Below are 24669 nucleotides of genomic sequence, written 5' to 3'. Positions count from 1 at the left end.
TGCTGTTTGTGTTCCAGTTGGCACGACTGACCACAGTGAGCTGAGCACAGCATTTTGGACCAAAGATAGATGTCACACTGCATTACGATACTAATGACTCAGTAGAAAGGACAGGCACTAGCAATTAGAGGTATGTGTGGATCTGGAGGTAGAATACAAGCTCCGAGCTGTTGTTGCACTGTGTAGAGCCACTCTGCCGCCTTGTTTCTTTACAGCCGAACCCCACATGTCAAATACGCTTTGTTGCAAAGTGGGATTCTTGGATATGTTCATTTACAATTTTGGAAATGTTGCCAATGAACAGATTTGACCCAGTGTTAGAAGAATAAGGCATAAACTGGTGCTATGTTTTATTGCCAATCAGTTGCAAAGTGCACTTGAAGAAAAGGTGAACTTGGGGAAAATCTCTGCCAAGAGTGACAAAGAAATTCAAAAATACACTACAGATTAATGTAAGAAAACTTATAGGACAAACACAAGAAAATAAATAATGTTAGGCCCGTAACCATAGATAAATACATCGTAGACCAGTGTTTCCCGAATAATTAATTCAATCTATAGTCATGCGCAACAGATTCTGAGTGACATACACAGACTAAAGTGTGAACTACAAGTTCTCGCATGAGAGAAAGAACTGCACTGCCACAACTGCAGCTGGAGCTGTGACTGTAAAATAAAAAATACATGATGCGACAGCCTGAGAAAGTGCAAAATAAAATACAATTCCTCCTCAAAGAAATGTGATTTTGCCATTGTGATTTTTTACATCTGCATCCAGGTGGAACAGGGTCATAAAGATGTTCCCTCCGGAGAACTCACGCTCAAACAGACCCAGCCTGTGCACAAGTAAACACAGCGGTTCACTTTATAGTCCAAACCTCTTTCATTTCATTTCATATTGGAATTCTTATTACAATTACAAGAAAACACTTAAACTGTCTCAACTGTCACTTTTCCAGTTTGCTCACAATTCCAAAACAACACACACTGTACATTTTCACAGTGCATACATATCGGCTTTAACAAAATGTAGATGTACACGGATCAGTTTGATTAGCCAGATGTTTGAAAGTTAGGTTTAGGTTAATAAGGTTGTTTGGTAGTTTAATTAAGCCTTATGAGAGAAACTGTGATTTGTGAATATGGGCTACACTAATACAAATTGATTGATCATGTGAAAGAAGTAAAGAATATTTTTCCTCCTGGACAGTTTTTAAATGCTCACAAATCTTTTCCTCACTTTAAATCATTGCTTTTCATTTGATTTGAAGTAACAGGGGTTCAAGTTGAAACGTTAACACAAGTTTCAGTTTGGAAGAAAACTGTTAACTTGAAACTGTACTTTTATACTATATATACATTTATTTTTTCCCCCCCGCTAGAACAATGACATTAAAGTTGTGCGGTGTATTATATTGTGTATTATTTTGTCAACAGAACCCCCCCCTGCAGGTTGTTTGTGTGCGACATGGTTCACTCCATACCCCCCTCCTCTCTGTGTGAACTTGGATGCTGCCCACCTCTGATTGGACAGCTGACCAAGACAAGGTGAAAGTCATCAACACTAATCAGGAAGCAGTGAACGTTGTGTTTTCTAATAAGAGTTTTTATTTTATCACTAGTTTCGATCTTTTAAATCACATTCAGGTAAGAAATATGTTAAAGTTAGTGCTGGTCTTTTTATTGACGCTGTTACAAACGACAGGATGGTGTGAGTAAGCAAGAATGAAATCAAAAATACAGACTACATATGGTAAATACCCAGAAAATGCTCTTTTAGTGGTGACAGCATTGTTATTTTTGTCCATTAGCTTCCTTTAAAAACACAAAATACTTGGTTAAGGTTAAGGAAAGATTGTAGTTTGGTTTAATACATGAATCAGAGAAAATGTGTTTCTTTCCAGTCAACTATAACCACAGACAGGGATGTGGATGAAAAAGCCCAGGCTCTGGTGTGACACATAAATAATCCAGCCAGAGATTTCTTTTCTACAACAACACATGCTGTTTTGTAAAGTAATGTAATCTGGACGAGATGGGATGGATGGAGGAGAATAGAGAGGATTTCGGACCTGTGGTTGAAAGAGGGATGGAGAGGAGTGATGACTGCTGCCGACGGCACCAGATGAACAAAAATGATGAAATGGAAATACAGGCAGGGAAAATAGAATGCCCCTATTGAAAAGAAAATATCTGGATGAGGTTTTTGTGTTATTTATTGAAACTATCCATAGAAATATTTGAGCAAAGATGTAATTGAGTACATGTAAGAATGCATTCTACAGCAAAGCAAGAGCCCGCCTGTGTGCAGGTTCTGCACAAGCCCAAACTTGAAAGAAAATGTTAGAGTAGCAAAGCTGGAGGAGATTTTGAATGTTTCGCCTGTCACCAGTACGTCAACATTGTTTTTCTCTAACCGGATGATTCCAGGTTCAAGTACCTGCTGTGGTAAGGCCAGGGGAAGCTGAATCTTGAAAATAAAGGTGCTGCGGGGGAGAGAGAGACACAGAACTTGGCGGAGCCTGGTAACTTTAACTCTAACAGTCATCTGCATAAACTCACACAGAGCGGTGGCGGTTATGAATATGTATCAGGAACTTATAAAAGCAAGGAATACTTAATCTCCTCACTCTGCAAACGATCACCGTCTGCGTGTAAATGCAAGAACTTTTCTTTTTTTTCTTCTTTCTGTTATTACCCTGGAGCACACATTTTCCCTTGGGATCAATTCAGTGTTTGTCTGTTTGTACAAATGGTAATAGCTCTTAGAGACCACTTTACAATCATAATACATCAACTTCCAGCATGTCTGTTGCAATAGTCTGTATTAGGGTGGCAGGAATCAATGCATACAAATCTTAATGAATCATTTATCTGATTAAGTGAAGGCCATTTTTTGTCAAATCCCATATTTACTCCATCTCTGCCAGTGAATCTACTTATGATAAAAATCTGTTATAAATATAAGTGTGACATGTGTATGTCAGGCTGGGCTATACATTAGTTGGGTTAGTGAAATTCTATTGTTTTACTGTGACTGAGTTTGATGATACTGAAATTCCATAAGACTGTGTATAAAAATGGACAACGTCTCAACTTTGATCCACTATACAGAAATGAAGCCAAATATCCTGGATGTGAATGCCGTCATCTTGTGCGTTTGAAGCCAGAGTCTGCACTGCCGTGGTCTGGGGATGGAGCCGTGGTCGTGAGGTCCCGCCGATACACACACTGGACCAATCGTGAGTCAGTCTCAACTGTCAATCATGACGGTTTCATCAAATAACTAATGAAAACCAACTTTAGAGGGAAAAAATTGCTTTTGTACATTAAGTAACAGTGTAATACGTCACTCACAAACACGGAGGATTAATGACCTATACTGCTGCCAGCCAGCAGATGGTGATCAAGATGCCTGGAGTATCCTATTGTGATTCTCCCTGAACTACTACTGGAAGATGTAGATGTACAGGGGAGTAAGCAGTGTACAGGGATTTGTTCCATCATGAATTCTGTAAGAGCTGCAGGCTGCAACATGCATTTAATTGACCATGTCACATAAACATCAGGTTTCCTGTTAGATTGTAAAATCTATATGTGTTGCCAGATCTGCGTCATGTGCCACCTGGAAAATGTCCAACTGGAAAAACCAGATCATCCAGAGGCTGCGATGGATGACGCTTACTGAGCTGTGCTGATAAAAGAGGTACCTGCTCTAAGCCACAACTACACACATTGACACAGCCTTAGCAGTTTGATCTATTAGTCTTGGAAGGTTTCAGCACTGACACTTCAAGCCATGGTTTTGTAGGTTTTGAAACCACATGCTGAGTGAATCTAAATGAGTGTGGTAATGTCAACCAATATTAATGGTGCCATCGGTCTGCGTTTTGCGCTCAAAGCAATTTTGCATCTCAAACATCCCGACCCGTTTAATCCCTGGAGCGTTAGAGCTTCACCCCATGCTGTCAACAAACTGTGAGCTAATTGCTACTGGCTGGACTAGTAGAAGAGAAGAAGAGCGGAGTCAACTTTGCTCGTCTCTGTTTTACTTCAACACGCTGACTGCGCTTGAGGGCAAAATTAAAAATCTATCCCAGTGATGATTCCTGTCATCAGACACGGTCAACACTGTAGCCTAGATCAGTTGGAGGCTCTTATCTAAATGTAATCTAGATAAAACTGGGAGCTTGTCCTCTGACAGGGGATTGATAGTTTTTTTTCTCAAAGGAGAAACTGTCCTGTTTTCTAAAAACATCATGGAAGTTGTTGTTTATTGATATCGCTTCAGGGGGATCACTTGATCTCATGATGCCATGTTTCTCAGGGGAGCTGTTTAATACCTTTGAGAAACCTCTGCAGATCTCCAATATTCTTAGATCACAGAATGCCAAGATTCATGCATTCTGTCCCAAGATAGATGTTCAATTTGGAGACCCCCTGACACAGCTACCAGGTCCTAGAGGACTGGGAGCAGCCTTGAAACGTTTCCACCAGGGTCTTGTCAAACCGCAAATTTGGCAACAGCAGTGTCCTGCCCGGGTGGCCAGCTATAGAGGTACATCTCCAAAGTGATCCAGAACACATCAGCCTACCTGCGCTTGGACTTGTCTAAATATCTGTGACACAACTCTCGATGCCCTTTGGATTGAGACACTAACACAAAGCCTACAATGTGATGCCACCTGGCTACCTCCAGGCGTTGTTGAAACCTCGTGCTGTGGCAGTTGCTCGCCTGGAGACAGATGCTCACGTGGGTGTTCAAGGAAAAATGTGTCTATTTTCTGTTCTTCTGTTGGAACAAGCTTCTGGCAAAGATCAGAACTAGAGAACACTAAACACCTAACTCTAAAAAACGTTTTTGTATTTCAGTTCAGCTTCAGCAGCATTAGGATTATGTTTTTTTTATATAAGTATGATTGTCTTCATGTGATTTATTGTTTTTCTCTGTAATACACCAACTGTGAAGTTTTAGAAAATATTAGATAACGTTGACATGTGAAAAAGCAAACCAGTATATTTGTTTTGTGCTTTCAACTGAGTCTCAACGGTGATAAAAGAAAAGCTTTTATCAGTACATAAAAACAGCCGAAGCAGCAGAAATATGAACCAAACACATACACACATGCAAGGAGGCCAAACAAAAGACAAATATTTGCTTCTCATAGTTGCACAGTGATACATCTAAGAGATGTGTAAATCAGATTACCTTTAAGAAACAAACATTGCAAGCTACAGTAGCGAGCCAACATAATGTAGCGCTGGGATTCCTGCACAGCATTTCAATTATACACAGTGTCTTATGGTGATGATGCCTGGAGGCCCGCTTATTCCAAGGCCATTAATATGAAAAGCCAGTATGTATAGGCCCATGGCATCTCTCTTTCTCCTTGTGAGAAACATGTGCATTTCAAGTCGTATCACCCTAATCCTCCAGCAAATGGAAGATGTCACATTGTTGTCCCAGTTGTGAATAATAATTAGCCGCTGGCAGCGGCAGACAATGAAAATAACAATTTGCAAATCAGATTTTAAATGGGTGTCACTGCTATATCTTCATCATCGCTTCCTCAACAAGTGTGCGCACCTGGGGCTTTCGAGGGCTCTCTCTTTACGCTATAAAGTAACAACCCCGCCCCCACAATTCTTCCTCACAATGCAAAACACGGACAGTGTTTAATAATTTGTGATTTTGGCTGAGGGGATGTGTCAGTCAGTGTGCACAACTCTGTAAAAAAACAGAACTGCGGTAACTGAGAAAGCTCCTGCTTCCTCGTGGTGCAGAGCAGGTTGGTAGGGCCAGGAGATGAGGGGAAGGGGGGGGGGCCTAATCCCTTGTTACTGGAAAGGAAGAAAAGGAGAAATGGTCAGTGCTGCCACGCTGCACGCACAGGTTGCTTACAGCAGAGATACTGCTGTACAGTAGATTGTCGGACGCCTGTCACAATGAACTCTTCCAGTTTTCAGCTGCTTTCAGGTCTCGATGCACGACCAAACACCACAGCACAATGGAAACGCTGCAGATGAATTATATTGAATGGGTAAATGGAGAGCTGTAGCTCAGCATTGGCATTGAGGTGCAAATTAACTCTGTCACTATTTAGTTTTGCTCACTTCTTAACTGAGGTGAACTATGCTTCCTTTGTAGCAAACGTAAGCGTGCTCAGTGTTAATTTGCACTGTTCAAACTTTCCCTTACATTACCTTATCAGCAATTCCAACCACTGCAAGCAAATCATTAGTCCGCAGAATGAAACGGGACGAACAACTGATTCCAACCAATTGAAACAGCCCCAGCTGTGCATCTCTGCCTCGGTTCCCCCTGCTGCACAGCCGAAACTCATTTCAATTAGGACTGTGGCTGGCAGAGCTAATCATACATCACTTTTAAAATGAACTATATTTCTGAGAGGCTGCGGAGCTTGAATGAGGTGACAGTGTCTCAGGGAGAAGAGGCCTAAATGGAAAAAATGCAAATATCAGAGTGAGCAGACATCTCCATTTTGCGTTTCATCATTCTTTCCACTTGCATCTTCTGATTAGTTCGTCCAATCCCCTCGGCTCGCAGGAGACAAACCCCCCACCCTCTTGAGACGAACGTACTCACACACTGCACAGATTAATTCTAAGAGCCATGCAGTGAATGATACCTACATGTATTTACACCTGGCAATAAAATGCAATGCAATGGAGTTGTGCATCGACATACGACATACATTGTTAGTGGATCTATCTAGTGCTTTTGACGTAATTTGGAGTCTGTGCAGTGGTGGAGCCGGGGTGGTCCCACTGATGAATGTGCTCGACCAATCGTCAGTTTGTCTCAGCTGTCCGTCATGACATTTCATCCTGTTTTTAAAGCATAAATAACTCATTACAGCATAACTTAGTGGAAAATGAACAATTGGACATACATCTCTGTGGTTAGAAAAAGAGGAATTATCAACTTTGAGCCACTAGGGCGCCATCCAGATTATTTTTCCTTGTTTTAGGCGGGCTGTCATGTTGTCCATCATTAAATTCAGTCTATGGTGCAAAAGCAGTAGCCATTAGCCTACGGATAGTCACCATCTTCCTTTTTTGTTGTGTCTTGTTTATCTTTTCGCAGATGGATGTGATGTCAGCTGCACAGAGCAATCACATCTCAATGTGGTACCTGGAAACAGAAATTAACGCCAGGTGTAAATGTAATCTCATTTAATTCCGTGTGTAGATTGAGTCTGAGATTTCCATATGTTAGTTGTTTGCTACTGCAGATACTGTAGTGATTATAATTCAAGCTAAGTGGAAGCAGGTCTGTTAGAAACAGCCTCTCTTGACTCACTACCGACAGAAATCATCAAACATTCCACATCCTTTTCTCTGAGTAGGTGAAGATGGAGATAGATGGAGCCCTCCTGATTGTGGCACTGAGGTGAACACAGCATCAAGCTGTAGGAAACTTTTCCTCACAGCCCTTTGAAGTTTTCTGGGCAAACTGTGGGACCGGCGCTAGAAGCAAAGTCTCCCCTTTTTTCCATTTCTTTCTTTCTTCTTTTTTTTTTTTTTTACCCCAAAAAGAGCAGCAACACTATTAAGACACAAACATGAAAGCAAATAAAGCCGCGGGGGAAGAGAACACTGTTATTGTACAAGGGCTCGGTTCTTGTCAGCCAATTGAGTTGTTTACATCCACAAATTTTGACAAAAGCGCGTGTCCTTGAACACGGGCAGGATGCAGCATGACCCGCAGCGAGGAGGAGGCAGAGGAGAGGTGGCAGGAAACTGTGAAAAGCAGAGAACAGTTTATGAACTTGTCCTTTAGGATTACCCTAATGATAGGGAGCCATTTAATGTTACATATTAAGGGATCACATTATCTGCAGTAGCTTTAAACTAGCACATTTTTACTTTTCTACTCCTACCTTCTCTAGGGAACTTTTTAACAACAGCAGCCCCACAGCTTTCCATCCTTAGCGTCCATTTTTCATTTGTGGCACCAGAGCTGAATAATTAGCATGAAAAGCAACAACAATAAAGAACAAAGAAAAGAACAGTGTGACTCCTACTCAAACCTACTGTACATGTACTGAACACTGTGTGATTGACAGGTGGTTTCTTGAAGTAAGAACTTAGTCGCTGTGATGATATTGCCCGTGAAGTAGCACATATATCAAAAGAATGTGTGCATTGAGTCTCACAGATTACCACTGTGCTAAATGAACACTCTAGCTTTAAGGTAGAAAAGTCATCTTCCCCCACACTGTCTGACAGTATCATATTTATTCATATATATTACATATTCCTCACTGAAGCTTGAGTTGACAGGAGGTTTTCCACTAACACAAATTCTGTATCGACAAAATCTACATTATCCAAGGTTGCGTTCAGTGCCAGGTTTCAAAATTACTTCTTTCTTACAATATGTGTGCATGTGCAAAAATGTTGCAAAGACAAATACAGGGGGATATTAAATAGAAAATCCACTTTCAAAGGAGTGTGAGGCTGATCTTAATTAGGTTAACTGTCACAGTATCGAATAAATTACTGGATATAACAATTCCACTTAGCAAGTGAACACAGAAGACAAAATGGATTGTGAAAAGGAATGGATAAAATGTTAAAGAGCCACTTCAGGTATTTTAGTATAAATGCTAATAGAAAATGGTATTGTGTTAAGAAATATCCACTTAGAAAGTGGTGTTGTTGAAGTAATCATTGTAATTGTAATCAATCTTATAGGGATGTGGGGGTTACATCAGTTTTGTTTGTGACCACAGCTCCACAACATGACTGGACGGGGGGGCAAAGAAACAAGCTGCTTAATCCATTTAGCATCCATTTTAATGTCACTTTCACTTTGCCTCTAATCTCCCTGGACACATCTTAATATCATCACTTGGCCATTTTAAGAGACATGCAACAGACGCTGGTAGGCAAATGAGATGACGGATTTTAGTAATCAAGCCACAGGCACAAGCAACAGTCAATATTTGTGGCACTGAGCGGCACTGGCAGTCTGCAGGCAGGCAAACATGACGTGGAACTGTGTTAGTAAGAGCGATGTCGTCAGGAATTATTCAGCATTTGTATAAATCTTGCCTAATCCAAACTGTCGAGTTTTCCCTTTTCCGCTTACTCGCCATCTGATGTTGTTTGGCAAATATGCAGAGAAATGGCGTCTCGAGGCTGCAGCAGAGTTCGGCCCACACAGGCAGGCAAACTGGCTATTATATATTATCATCGAGTTGACAAATGAGCTGCACAGAGGGGGACTATTTTGTGTATGGGCCACCGCTGTGTGCAGGTTGTGCTGCGGAGTGATGAGCAAGTTTTGAGAAGTAACCAGTGGTGGAGTCGTCATGCTTCGAGTTTGGCTTTTTGTCCATCGCCTACTTGGTTTTTCACTTGGTACCCACACCCCAAATCAGACCATACTCAATCGTCTATTTGACTCTGTATTGGACCGTTATGTACAACGTTACCATCATGCTGTATTGAAGAAGACTTGAAAGTAGCGGTTCAGATCATAATCTTCTTTAGGAAATGCCCCCTCTGCTGGTCATCTGAGGGAATAAATGCTTCAGGCACTTCCGCATCAGCTTCACTTTCCTGATTTCAGCTTTCCCTTTGTCCTGGTTTTGAGTGCAAATCTTCAGACCACTTAAATGAAGCCAAATCATGGACCATAGATCGTGATGGTAGATCGCGAATCATAGATCGTGATGACGAATCATGGATCCTGATGGTGTTGGCAGCTGATCATGGATAGTTGTGCTGGATCCTGATGGTGGATTGTGATCTTGATCTGATCGTGGACTATGATTACAACAAGACTGCTTGATATACAATATGCCTACTCATATACCATTACTGACAATAATTCCTCAATTCATTTGTCATTGCTGCTCCCTTCATCTCTATCAGACTTTTTCTGATATACAAATACTTTAAACATTGACACACTTTTCCATTATGTTACAAATTGTAAAGCTGTAAATACTATTATTACACATGGCATCTATTGCACTACTGTCCGTCCTGGGAGAAGGATCCCTCACATGTGGCTCTCTCTGAGGTTTCTGCCTTTTTTTCCCCCTAGATTTGTGAATCTGGGCTATATAAATAAAAATGGATTGATTTATTGATTGAAATGGCTGCAGTATAGGTTGTAAACAAGAACATAAACTCTTTATAGCAATGTGTCTACTGACATTAAAAATCAAATGATAAGTAGAATCAATTTTTCATAGACTTCTATAGAAATCATCTTATTTTTGCAACCAGGAGAGTCCCCCTCTGCTCGTGCTATACTTATGTAGTCTAGGATTTGCTGACTGTTTGAGATACTAGGGCTTGGATATGAAGCTATCCAACCTCAAACAGTCATGTAATCAATTATCTGGCTGATTAAATCATGCATGCTAATCTGTGTGAACAGGACCAAATGTACAGACAGTGCAGCTGATGCATATTGTCACTAAGTGTGATTTCTTTCTTCAAGCATATGGCAGCTTCTTAAAAAGGCTGCTGCAGCAGACTTTTCTTTTCCTCCGGGCTCATTTTTCATGATGTGAGAGAACGAGGGACAACAAGCAGTTTGAGATTATATAATTGACACAGCATGAGGTTTCTCTCTGTCTTTTTTTCATATAAGGCAGACATATGAAAAGTAGCAAAGTCTTTCCTTTCTTGAATTGCAAGAAAATCTCCCTGCAGCAAAACATGGTGAGTCTGTTTAACCCCAGTTTGGGAAATCTCTAAATTAGCACAAGAAAAAAAAACTTGCACCATGTTTTCATGATTATGTGGATGACATATTGGCGTAATAAAAAATGTTCTACATTGTCATTCCTCCTGCCCCTGGGTTAGAAACTAGCATTCCTAGGTAGCACAATGAGACAGCTAATGTCCGATGCTTGAATAATGCCTCACCATGGCCTGGATACTAAAAAGTACGAGTTCAAGCGCAATATGTTTTAATGAGTGAAGTCCCCAGGGTGAGTCCTGCTAAATTTCTCATTTGAGTTTCAGCAGGAAAGGTTAAACAAGTTCTCTCCTGCCATGGCAGAACAAAAGGAGAGAGCGATGGCGTGAAAAATCCAGCCAGGTTACAGCCACAAAATGCTCCCTTTGTTACCGTGCAGGTCAAATCCACACATTCTCTGCATATGGACTTTTAATTGTCCCCTTATCTTTTTTTTGTTGTTCAATAATTCATACGGTATCCATTTCCAAGCAGAAAATGAATATTGTAATGCAGATGTATTTTATTCAGGTTATTCACTGAGTTAATTGAGCTGCGGGGAAGTCCTCAGAGGACAATGAGTTTCATCTAATCCCATCTGATTATATCTAACCACACAGTCCGCTTTAATTAAGGGAGCTGCTGGGATCGCGTACTAATTATGCGTGCATCAGTTTGACTCTGACAACTCTCTTCATGAAACATGAATTCTTTGATCAAGATCAAAACTTTGAACATATGGAGGGACTATTTCTGCCGTATGGAAAACTAAAGAACGTCTTTTTATGTGTTTTCTTAATGTGACGACATCCTGAAAGGAAATTAAGCTCTTTCGGTAACTTGGGTGCATCTTTACCTCTCTAATCTAACATTATAATTGTTATTACGACACATTGAAGCATGCCCCCCGCTGGTTCTGCTTCCGGCATCTCTAAGCGATGTGGGATCCTTTCAACTATGCTTCATTTGACTCGTAGAGGAGGGGCTTCTTTCCACTAATGACGACAGTAAGTTAATACAACAGGATCAAGTGTGTGACAGCGATTGTGTTTGTCATTGAGCGTGCACCCCCTGCTTTTACAGTAATAAGCAGGGACCTTCTTCCTCACCGCCTCAGAGGCACATCACATCTAATAACAGAGATTATTTTATTTTGACATTACATTTACTCCACTTCCTCCTAGAGATACTACGATTACATTTTGCTCTTATCAATCCCATTACCTGGACTTTGCATACCCTGTTTGGAAGTGATGATTGCTATCACTGTTGTATGGTCTGGTTCAACGCTATAGAATTTCTAATCTAAGAACACTGTTAAATACATTTTAAGAAAATACAGTGATTACTTCCTTTACATAGCAGGAAACGCTGCCTTACATTTTAGCTTTCTGTGGCTAACACTACACGACTGGAATTCACTTAATTAAAACAGTAATTGACAGTGGCAGGGCAAGAAATTATTTTCGAGAAAAGCAAATTGCTGTTCTTGAATTGGTACAGACCCAATGTTTGTATATTGGTATCTGGTATTGGTATCTCCTTCCTGTTTCCTCCTCCTCTCATCCTCACAGGTTTAACCTGCTTTTGCTTCTTCTTCCTAGTTCCTGATGCAGACAGTATCATCCACTGCGCGACGGCTATATGCACACAGTACGCCACATCTCATTTCCCACAGGGTGCACTTGTTCCTCGAGTTAGTAGCCACTTACATGTACATGAATCGTGTAAAATACATTTGCGGTCCTCTCGGGGGACGCCGGTCTGACTCTTAGCATCGCAGGACATTTAAAGGGAACACGACGCCCACAAGCATTTGTTTCAGATGGATGATGGCTCGCCACTGAACTGCTCAGTGGCTTTTCCTGTCCATTACTCTGTGAAGGCGTTTGAAAGAATAAACCTTGACTCTGCGTTTCCCCCTGATTTTCCAGGTCAAACTGGACCCATTCACCAGACTGTAACTGTAGTCTTTGCAAGAAAAGTCCTTTTGCTTTCAATTTGAGGTTTTTATTTTGAATTCTGAACATCGTTTTGCAAGTGAATAGTTTCTTTTTTTGTTGTTGTCAAGATAAACTGCTGTGCTTGGACTTGTCAATTCCATTCAAATCATCTTTTATTTTTACTTCAAAGAAAGAAAAAGTAGTGAGAAGTGTTGGAGTTTGAAACTGTTTCTTCTTTTTGGTATTCAGACGCCTGGTAAAGAGAAAAAAAAGGACTGCAGACACAAGCCACCACTTAAAGAACACACACATTTTGTTCTGGTGAATCAATTATTGATAGCTCGATGTTACTGGTGCTGGAGAATTATATGATCAAGGTGCGGCGGGAGAGCTGGAGTTTCGAAATCGGCAGCACACAGTGAGACCCAGAAGAGATGCTAGTGTGCAGCATTTTTTGTGCTTCCCACTTCAAAAGTGCTGCAGATAATCTCACAGTAGGCACTTCTGTCCTACTTCAAATATAAGTTTAAGCGCTCTGAGCGAGGCATTAGGAAACATCAGTTTCACCTCGGTTGCCTGTGTGATTACTAACACAAGGAGAACTATTTGTATCAAACAGTGGAGCTTATCAAAATAAAAATAAAATCCCCCTCGCCAAATGTGTTGTCCTGAAAAGTGACACAAGTGTGGGCTTGGGTTACAAAATAAAAAATCAGAACAGGCACAGGTCCAGATTTACTCTCAGCGCATTGTCCATGCAATTATTTTTATGTCGCAGCAGCACTGCACTTGCAACTGCCTGCGTTGGCCTGGTTCAAATTGGTCACACTGAGCAAGCAGATGAGAGATAATATCAAGTCTTTTCTTTTGATATAAGTTCTATTTTTCAAGGACAAAGTTAATTGAAAAAGCTGTGTGTCATATGAACGTCTGGTAGAAGACCGAAATGAAAACAGCTGAACGGTCGATACTGAAGTCACCAGGCAATTGTTTGAAAAAATGTTTTTCTTCTGGCTTTGAATACAGTGCATTTGGAACATTCTGACCCCTTCACTTTTAAATATTATATTTGTTTTTGCTAATTTCATGCAGATTTTTTCTTAAATATTTGTTTCCCTTATTAATCAATGCTCAAAAAAACTGTAATGACATAATTTCAGAGGTATTGCAAATATATCAGAAAGGACAAATGCCTTATTTTGTCTCAGAGGTCCACAGGTCCAACGGGTGGACTGTCTTGGGCCAGCCTATCCCAGCATTCATTGCACTTTGGTGTCAGTATTGGCAGAACCTCACTGCCGTGCTTCCAGTGTTCGTATCTGGGATATTTATATACAGTCATTGGTTCGACTTTTTACTTTCTCATAAATTGGCGAGCTATTCTAAAATTCTGCCTTGGCTTTGCCATTATGAAGTATTGAGGGAATATGAAGGGGAAAATTAATAAGACATTTTTTATGTCTGCAAAGTAACACAATGTACAAAAGGGTGATGTGGTCTGAATAATTTTCTTTTTTTTAATATTTATTTTTTCAATTTCCATTAAACAATTAAATGTTTGCTTTTGGCTTTCTGCCTCAAATGGCAGATGAGGATGGTTCAGGGGGATGTTCCATTGATTCCTGTTCACTAAACAAACACGCACACAATATAAAAAAACATAATGAGGTGTAAAGCACGTGTTTTGTTAAGACGAGCACATGCCAATGAGTTTTATTTGGAATATTCTTGAAGGTAGCCCTGACTGAGGATGATGCTAACCTTTAAAACTTGAGTCAGAAATCTTTTTTTAGTCCTCATTATACAACTGTAATGTGTGGTGGAGAGCAGTCAGTTTGAGAGGTCAGATTCTGTAGCAGCTGAGCCTGATGGCTCTGCATGTTGAGATCTGGCAGTAGGATATTTTATTTGAGGGCACTTATCCTGGCTGAGTACCAGCGGTGGTCTGCGTCACATAAGAGGGACCTGACACAAAATGGCAGCATGAGACCACAGTGACGTGATCTCACATTTACATAACGATAAGAGGATTTTTAGTAGCAGACATAATGGTGTTATGTTAAATACGGATATTAGTATGCATTAAAGCGATGAAGATTTCCTAAACACTGGGTCTAACCCAGTTTGTTGTTTGATCCAAGTTTTATTCACTTTGATTTTCTTTTCTTCAGCTGTCTAGACTTTATTTTTGTTTTATTTTATTCATTGTGCGTCACAATGATTAAATCATGATTATATATTCCATCAAACAATAATTCTGCGCACTGCAGCTGGATGAGAAGGATCCTGCACCTCAGAAGGCTTTTGATTAGTTTTTCTTATCTCTGACATGCAACAACAGGAAATGCAAAGCAGTTTGGGAGACGCATCATCATCACAGCGGTCGTAAATGGCATCAGACGACAAAATCTAATCTTTCACTTTGGTTTGTTTGTTTGTAAGTCAGAGGTTAACACAGCTAAAATATAATCCCCCCCAATGATTGCACAGGAGGTCAAATTAACGATTCATTTTCCGCCAAGTATCAAACCTGCTTAAGATTGTAAAGGTGCTCTGCGGCAGTGCAAAGCGTGTCCCATGTATATACATCCTCAAAGAGTATATATTTCTTTTTAAGGTGACACAAATGCCTCAGCAAGCGGTGTCCTGTCTGTGCATCCTCCTCCGGCCCCTCCTCTCTCCTCCTCCTCTCTCCAGCCGAGCAGACTATTTTAACATCTGAGCCGGCGACTTGCATCAGACCAGGCCGAACTGATGCGGCCCGACACGCTTGACATTGATATTCATGGCGATCACGCAGGTCATTTAGACCCGTAGTAGAGGGAATTATGCAGAAAGTGCAGAGTGAGGCAGATTTGTCAGAAGACGAGATCGTCTGGGGCCAGAGGATGCCCTTGGATTGTCCCCCTTCGGTGGACTTCAAGCGTAGTGACAGGAGTGTTTATGTGCGTGTCTTTGTCCATGCTCGTGGACAGATGACAATTCGTAACCGTCTCAATATGTCTTCCTGCTGATGAGCACCTCATAAACTAAAATATCAGTGGCTGAATATGAATGAAAACATGAATATGTGAACGGCGAGACAAGGACGGGCCACATGAGTCTGAAGAAAGCGTCCTTGCAGGAACAGTTTTCACAGCAATCATTCGGGTTTCTACTTTGAGCATGTTGCATCTAATAATAAACAAACAAACACAAAATCCAATGCTACAGAGCTGTAATATTCAGCAGTGACTGAAAACAAACAAACTAAAAGGTGGGAATCCTGCAGAAAATATGCTGGAACAAGACGACTATATTTTTTGATACTCCACAAACTTTTCCCCGCCGCTGGAGCACATCTTTCAGTTCGTTGCAAAAAACGTCAGATGGTTTTGGTGAAAAATACCGAGATTTGCATATTATGCTTGACAGAGTCCTCACGTCTCTCAGCAGAACTGCATCAGCAGTGTGGAGCAAAATGGAAGCGATTCCAGTCACCACAGTCTGCTCGTGTCATTCCCTATCTAGGTCACCCAAACCGGGAGACTGGCGATGCTAAATGGCATCATTACTCCACTAAGTGCTCACCCCCTTTGACTTCTTGTGCTTTTCTGTTGTGCTTCTCAAAATTTCTTTTTTATTTAGGGTGGCAATTTGCGAAGCTGCGGCTGAAGCGAGTGGGATACAAAGCCTGGGTCTGATCTGAGGTTCTGGGGGTCTTTGCACTATCATCAAGCGATGCGCTCTTTGATCGGGACTGATTCTGGGGGGAACTCTCAAGTGAGGTCATCAAGACAACAGAAGACACGGCGGTATCAAAGTGATTGTGTTATGAATGGGAGCACAGTCTTCACAGGAAATACCAAACCGCGTTGGATTCTGGCCACTGAAGGAAAATCTGGCGGTGCCAAAAAAATGCTACTGATGTCACCAAGCTTAATTTGGCTCCTTTGGTCATCAAAAGAATCAGAAGATTTGATCAGAGCATTTCAAATGGATTGTCTAATGGCTTGAAAAGAAAGGAGATAAAAGCGAGTGTGAAATGTGTTTTCGCAGACAGAACAAGAGTTTCCCTGGAGCAAGTGTTTGCCAGTTGTTTGTGGCTTTATTGCACCAATTTCACCGTGGAATTATAGGTAATTTGTAGGGAGGCCGTTCGCACAATTACTGGCTGCAATTTTTTTTTACAATTAGGGAAGAATGGAGCCCAAAATCTTTGTTTTTTGAAGTGTGTTTTGTGATCTGCAACATGAGCTATCGGAAAAATACATTTGTCGCAACATGAAGGATTGTCCTCATTTGTTCTCATCGGGCAAGGATGTTACAAACTGGTTATTTCAGTAAAAGATGTAGAGATAAATGCAAGTGGTATTCCTCCTCAGGTTCACAGTTCTGACTGATGCCGTGTTGGGCGTTGTTCTGCTCGGCCCCCGTCTGTTTAGTGTCGACTCTCAAGTGTTCTAGAGATGGGAAATGTTTACAGTGCAGGGGCCGTGTTCTTTACGACACTGCGGGGGCCGGTCAGGTCTGTTTCCAGTCAGACTCTTACGAGACTTATCTGCTCTCACTTTTCCGCTCCTCTGACATGATGGATGTCCCTCCTGTTGTCAGCGGTTTGAGATCAAGGAAGTTCAGTGGCAGCGGCAGGAAGTGCACTTTACAACCCGCCACATGGTGTCCATTTACCTGTTGTAGCTTTCAGCAGCGCGGGAAATGAAATTCAGGTGTCGTAGTTTGCTTTAACAACATTAACCTGAATATCATGTTCGTGTTCAAGTACAGTGTTTGTGACGTTTTAGGGGCGTAGCTACTTTAATACTAAAACATCATTTGTAGATATTCATCAAAGATTTCCTTTAGTTTGAATTTTTTCATTTTTCAGAATTCGTTTCCATAAGGCTGTCAAAATGATCCAAGTGCATTCTCCAAAAAGATTCATTTAAACATTACAGCAAAGTCTTTTTCCTTATTAAGACAGCTATATAAAATTATTATATATATTACTGTTATCTGACAAATATTACTCAGAAGATAATAATATTATGATATTATTGTAAAACCACACATATTTTCAATTTATTATGCTTATTGAGACCAAAAGAAGTAGTTGAATACTGAAATTTGTCGCAACCTTCCCAGATCTGTGTTGCAACTGTGCCCAGGTTTAGGGTCATTTGGAACATCTGACTTCTTCCATTCAGGTTTGTCGTATGTCATCATCTTTCTCTTTTGTGTTAGCGGACAGATATAAGCTGAATATATGAATGTATTTGGTCTCGTCCTAAGTCTTTTCCCATACATAGCAAGACATTACATTTAATACATAGAAATGTGTTGCATACACTGCATTTACTTGCAAATTGTAGTTATGCAAATAGTGATGTACCATTTAGATGATTGATTTGAATTTCTCTACATCTGTACTGTAATGGCTGCTATAGTTATACAGCTGGAAATGAGCCAGGAAGTCAACTCTAAAATACAAGTATATTTGACTTCATCCTTTTTAAAGTATTTTTAAAATCATCCATTGTACAAAAAAAATGAGACAGCATATATTTATAATTATTCCCAATGACCTATTTTTTTGTCGTCTCTTTGAACAGTGATATCTAAACTGCCTTTCTTCCTGAAACATAACAAATGGTTTCAATCTTTGGCGGTTTACATGACGAGGAAGTTCCCTGTTTCTGTTTTCTTTCTGTACATCCTGGAGGTCAGATTTGAAACATCCGTTATATTCTGTGTTTTCGCACCATGTCTGCCTTTTAGTTGCAGATGATTGAAGTTGTACCATGTGGCTGCCCTTTAGGAGAATATAAACTCATCGGCTGAATCTAAACTGACCGGGTCGCGGGCTAAACAACCACATTTTTCTGATTAAGTATCACTTAACTTAACAGGGATTTTGTCAGACTTTTATTCCAGCTAGAAAAGCAAGACATCATCATTTACCTTTCACACAAGGAAGTACACAAACAAATAACAGTCCAAACACACACACACACAAGTGGCTTTGTTTCAAAAACATGCACTCATATGAAACTCTATCGCACAGGTGTTATAGCCGGTAATTCCTTCTTTACATCATCATGTTGCTCTTTACAAACCTGCTTAAAACCTGTAAAGGAGTAAGAAGATGGCACGTTTTAATCCTCTTACATTCAAAGTCTAGTCTTTTTTGGCATTGCTTTAATTATTTTGAAATCTGACCCACATCTGTCACATCAAAATATGTCTCCAGGCACGGCACCTTTCCCTCTCGTCTGCCTAGACGCCACCTTTCACGTGGGAACATCTTGCGGTAACCCAATCCAAATGCCAGAGTCTTACACAATACCTGCACTATCAGCACTTTATTATTTATGAAAGATGCCTGAGTTCTGAACTCTGCAAACAGTCCCTGGCATCAAAAGGACGCCTGCATTTACATTTGTTAAAATAAACAGGGTTAGGTCTGCTTCGTGCTTCGCTCACCCACCAGGCGAGTCATCGTTATGCTGAGTGTCTGTATGTAAGAATCATCCTCTCTCTAAAAAAAAAGCTCACAGGAGTTTACATTTAACGATGGAAATGTATTCTTGAGAGGGGCCTGTGATAAAGCCACATAAAGGAATTCAATGAGGTTCCACAGCAAAGACCAAAAGTGGGTCACGGGATTATGTGAAAGTATTTCACAAACAATTGTCTTCTTAATGCCTCAAATCTTGCCTGGCCTGCAGGATTATGTGAAGAAAAGAAGCCCACGTTATAAACACGGGTAGATAATGAAAATATTGATGGGGTAGATGGGGCCATCTTTCCTTGAGTCAGTCTGATTCTGGAGGAAATGTTTAAAGCAACAAAACACTCTGGTTGTATTTGAATGTTCAGCAACACATTCTCCAGGCGTTTGAGCAGCATTCAGTGCTTTACCTGTGTATGGACCTTTACCTTTCCAACCCCCCATCCTCCACTCTAATGCATTGCCAAAGCCAAAGGTCATTAGCTCAGATGTCGCACCTTGACAGCTCCACTCTCCTGTTTCAGCAACGAGATACCTGGGCCCTGTCCCTGTGGTCATCTTCATATATACACTCCAGCCAGCCCCCCCACAGTCATGCTTTTAAGTCAAAAGCTCATCAAGAGCCAAGACGGGAGCTCGAGTCCATCGTCATGACTCAAACTGCTATTTCAAGAACTCCGCAGGGTTTGGACTCGGCGAAGGAAACGTTTGTTTAAATGTTGACAGGTGGCAACAGGCTCTGAGCCAAATGTTTAATTTGCAACAGAAACCCTGTGTCAGAGTAATTCATCACCATATTACTGTAAACTGCAGTGATAATTCAAAGTGCTTCATGTCACAAGATTTAACAGTGTTGGTCAGATGAGTCAGAATCCAATCTGAGTGAAGATAAACTGTTGAGTCAAGGTTCATTTGAAGCAAAATGGTGTATGTAGCTGGTTTGTAAACATATATACAGTTTGGATTGTATGTAAACCAACATTTGCCGTTACCATAGAAATGAGGCGTGGAGCCAAATCAACAAGGGCGAACATCCTTTAGAGGAATTATTACTGCAGGCAATATTGACTCTAACTTTTTGGGCCATGCAGCAAAGATAGGAAGCGGCACTTTATCCCCTGTTGCTAACCTGGTTCACTTGAAGTTTATTGCAGGTGATCCCAGATAAGTGTCCCTGCAAGATGTTTTGTGGTGTGAGGGCCCTGAGCACGGGCTCGGAGCCTCTCCCTCTCAAGTTGTTTTACAAGGTCGACAGTCCCATTTGAAACCGCAGGATGACAGGGACAAGTGGTTCAAGGATCCTCAGTGTCGCTGGAGAATAAATGAAAAAATCCTTGTTCCATATTCAAAAATCCATCAGGGATTGGCAGGGGTCAATAATATTAAGGCAGGGGGAAGAGCGGCTTGCAGTTGTAGCGAATGTGGCCCTTTTTATTTAAATGAAAAATATAGAGCCTGTATGTGTTTTCGGCTTCTCCTGCTCCTGTTATGACTTTGTTTGTCATCTCTCGGTCCTTGGATGCCCTTTGCACCTCAATACGTAATAATGGAAGTGAGCTATAAATATAAACACTAAGAGGAAGCGTCAACATATGGAATGCTGAGTTCTTACTGCTAAATGCACTGCAGGGGAAAGCCTTACTTTGAAAGCAAATGGATGTTCTTTACATGAATGTAGGTGCAAATTAAGGAACGCAATCCCAATTCAATCATGCATTCAAGGCTAAGCAAGTTTAATTGCCCTCTAGGGCTTTGATTTATAAGTAAATACATTAGACTAACCACTTACAGTGCCTGGCTTTTAAAATAGTGAGCTGCATTTAAAAACAGCCGAATATAAGAAAACAAGAGGATATTTAATTCCTTCTTACATTAGGGATTTTCGTTCTATAACCGGCCACCCGCCTTCCTCACCCCTTAAATCCTGTGTGCCACTGTTTATCCTGTGGACAAAAACAGTTACCTCACGTTGACTTTTCCCTCGCCGGTTGTATTTAGATTGCCGTGACAGACTACCTGAGCTATTTGGGCCGTGGTAAACTTCGGTTGAGGCCCCACGTTTACTCCTCTGGCTCCAGTAATCATCACAAGACGAGGCTACAGAGGAATTATTTACCCATCCCTCAGCTGGTGCTCAAACAGGACACCCCAACTTGCAGCTTCTCTCTCTCTTACATATCAGGCTTGGGATTATGCACGATAACAGACGTGCTTGTAATTTTTTTTTTTATCATATTACATTATTTGCAGCATGACTGTGGGATAATATCTGCAGCAAGAAAATTATTCATAATGTTGTTAACAGGTGAACCTATTTCCTGAGGCTGAGTTCGTATCTTGTTTAGACACAATCACCATCAGCAGCCTTCCATCCTGAACACAATTGGTTCCCTTGCCCTTGTTTTTTTTTTTCTCAAATAAATGTTTAAAGCAGTGGAAAGGCAATTACTGTTTGCTTTTCACCCCATTCTAAATCCCTAGTAGTTGACTAACCAATGCCAAATAAAAAAAATTTGCAATCTATGTCATTTTGCTTCACTGTCAAAAGAATAACAGTCTTCTTACTTAATTAGATTTCCCTTATGTATTACTTGTATTATGTACATATATCTGTGAATGTATTTCAATGTCACTGCCAGGCATAATGTTAACACTGTATTTCCAATAACAAGTATTGTGGAAATCTTTGAGATGTTCAGAAAACATGCAGCAGTTACAGGTGCAGAAAAGATCGCTGCACCTCTACATTAGAAATAATTAGAAAACAAGTAGAATGCATACATATACAAGGACAAATCTTTCTCCTGTAAGTGTTGGATTTGCTTTTGTAATTGCAGCTGAGTGTCTTTCTCTATGTGAGCACAGACAGCAATCAACTTGTTTCTATGTATAAAGAGATAAAATCAACAAAATCTACGTGGACCCCGGTGAGGAGGCTGGAATTCAACATTTTACACCTGTATGGACGGTGCAGTATTTTCAGAAGGGCCTTATTTTTTCCATCCTTTAGGTTGAAAGGTGACAGACAGAAAGGCACAAAGCAATCAGCCATTTCATAATATGCCCGGTGGCGTTCTAAGAATCTGTCACTGTCTGGTGTTAAAACGCCATTACTACCAATAAGGCTTGAGGAGGTCACATGTGGTAGTATAGAGTCCACTCGGGGAAAGTGACTGGGGTTTGACTTTTTTAGACTTAGTTGATTTATTATTGTTGGTTAAGGCAACCAAAGTACTTATTTACATAGGAAAAGATCCTGATTAATGAGTAAAGTAGTTTGTTGTAAAGTAGATTTTCATTAATGTGGTGGAAGGATGTGGTATGGTTTAGGGAAGAACCCGTTTTAGAGCAGATCCAGGTTATTTTTCTTTGACAAACATATTCTCTTCTAAGGGAATAATTCATTGATAATTCATGTACCTTGATGAGAAACAGACATGTTTAGAGGACTAATATCAATGGGTGTATGGAATTTGATGCTGCTTGATTGAATTAAATGGGAACTGGTTTGCTTGAGCACCTGAGTGCAAATCTAGTTGCACAGGTGCTAGAAAGAGGTCCAGAGTTAAAGACCAAATGACACAGTCACAATCTGTCTACTTTGTGTACTGGTCCAAAACCAGTTAGCTTGCAGGTGTTGTTTCTGGGAATTTGGGGTCACTTATTTTTTTATAGCGGATGAGGTGGTTTGAGGGAATTAGGACTGGTGACCTTTGTAAAATCTTGAAAAATCAAACTTGAGAAATGTTTAAACTGTCGTTATAAGATGATGTTGAAAAATATGCAGCAGCAGCCCTGGGACATTTTCACAGAGCTTGGCTGATCAACAGAGGTAGCTTCTGCTGTGCACTAATAAATAAAATAAGAGATAACTTTATTTATTTTATGCCTTTCCCAACACATATACACTCATTTGCATGAGGATGATTGATGTTGTGCACACACAGCACATGCACGCACCAGGCGACAAGCTTACAATAAGAATACAAAAACTATTTGAATAACAAATAGGTTCAGCTGTTGCTGACGCCCAAAAAGGAGATGCTGCTTTGACAAGTGACAAGTGAAAAGTGACGGTGATACTAGAAGAGGAAAACAAGGCTGGGAGAGAGAAAGCAAAGGGAGACCACCAACTGGGAGAGAGAAATATGTGCAGATGCAGCGATGGTAGAAGAGGGAGTAAGATTGGAGAATTCATGTGTTCAAGGCTGTGGAACTGCACAGGAAGCGAGGAAGGGGACAGAGAGATACATGCGTGCATGCAGGGGGTGCTGAGAAAGAAGAGGGGAAAGACAAAAATAAGATGAGGTAGTGGAAGGGGAAGAAATAGACTCAAGAGAGAGGACGATGATGAAGGGACAATAATAGACAAAGAAAAAGAGACAGTGCTGGAGCTCGCTCGCTGTGTTTATAGGTCCCAGATGTCCGGAGGTAATTGTGCAGAGGGATTGCTCTGCAGACATCTGGCTGCTGCAGATCTCAGTATTCTCTCGAACACACACACATCTATCTCCGCATAATCCCATTGGGTGCATATCTTAAAGCAGAGTAACCTGGGTTAATTTAAGTCCCCAAACAAACAGGATTATTTTGTTAAACTTTGATACCAACTCTGAATAGATAAGAAGCGATGATATCGAACCGCTGCACAGATAAAAAAACATTAACGCCTTTGTATATCGCACTGTTACTGATTGTCTTGGTTAGTTGTCCACCTCTGTCAGCGCCTGAAATGAAGTTGTGCTCTTTACCTTCAGGCGTTGTTTTTGTCTTCTCGCTCAGGTGGGACTGGACGCAGTGGTGCCATTTGATGCCGTTGCCGTGTTTTCTTCTTCTTGACTCTCCTTGAATTTTCATTTTCATACTGATGCCTGCAGTCCACCTCGAGGACCCGACCACAGCACTCTCTATTCCAAATACTCCTGTCTTTCAAGTCCCAGCAGTCGGCATGCGCCTTTGGGAAGTGATCTTGAAACTCTGCTGGCAGAACACCTTTGAAACTTTGAAATCTGAAATGTTTGTATAATGTATTATTCAATTCTGGTTATTATAGCAGCACCACATAACTTGATTAATTCAGCTGTAAAAAAAAAAAATCTGCAGCTGCACCCGAGGCATTACTTTTGGTACAGCTCTCTCAATTGACAATAAGCCAATCATAAGTTAGCTGTCCTGACCTGTAGATTTTATTAACCCTTAACTCTACAATATATTCACACGACTGTGAGGGTTTTTCTTGCGTTACATTCAAATGCTTCATATCACCAATTGTTCTGAAATAAACACAACATAACTGATTCAAAAGATTTATAAAGACAGAAACAGGAAGAAAAGGTTTTAACACATCTGATGCCGATAACAAAATGAAATGCACACAATGAGGTAGAAGTCAGATATCATGGCTTTCTGCTGTGAAAATAAGAGTTCTTGGTATTATGTTTTTATGTTTATTTGAATTCAACAGGATCATGCGTTTGTTCAAGAGTTAAGGTTTTTAATCCATTTACCGCTCT

The 24669-nt window shown here is 40.7% G+C and overlaps 1 long non-coding RNA gene across 3 annotated transcripts in view; it reads left to right on the top strand.

Annotated features, from left to right (window-relative positions):
• The first annotated feature begins 1539 nt into the window (after positions 1–1539).
• LOC109638882 (uncharacterized) overlaps positions 1540–24669 on the top strand; it is a 128453-nt gene continuing 105323 nt past the window's right edge. For all 3 annotated transcript variants that reach the window (XR_011240403.1, XR_002203360.2, XR_011240404.1), the window contains exons 1-4: positions 1540–1647; positions 2431–2525; positions 3115–3242; positions 3608–3706. This is a non-coding gene — a long non-coding RNA (uncharacterized lncRNA). The remainder of the gene's footprint in view (positions 1648–2430; positions 2526–3114; positions 3243–3607; positions 3707–24669) is intronic.

The sequence above is a fragment of the Paralichthys olivaceus genome, chromosome 24 (genome assembly GCF_024713975.1).
Source record: "Paralichthys olivaceus isolate ysfri-2021 chromosome 24, ASM2471397v2, whole genome shotgun sequence".
NCBI classification, from domain to species: domain Eukaryota; kingdom Metazoa; phylum Chordata; class Actinopteri; order Pleuronectiformes; family Paralichthyidae; genus Paralichthys; species Paralichthys olivaceus.
Note: the sequence above shows the minus strand (reverse complement) of the source record. Positions and strands in the feature narration are given on the sequence as shown.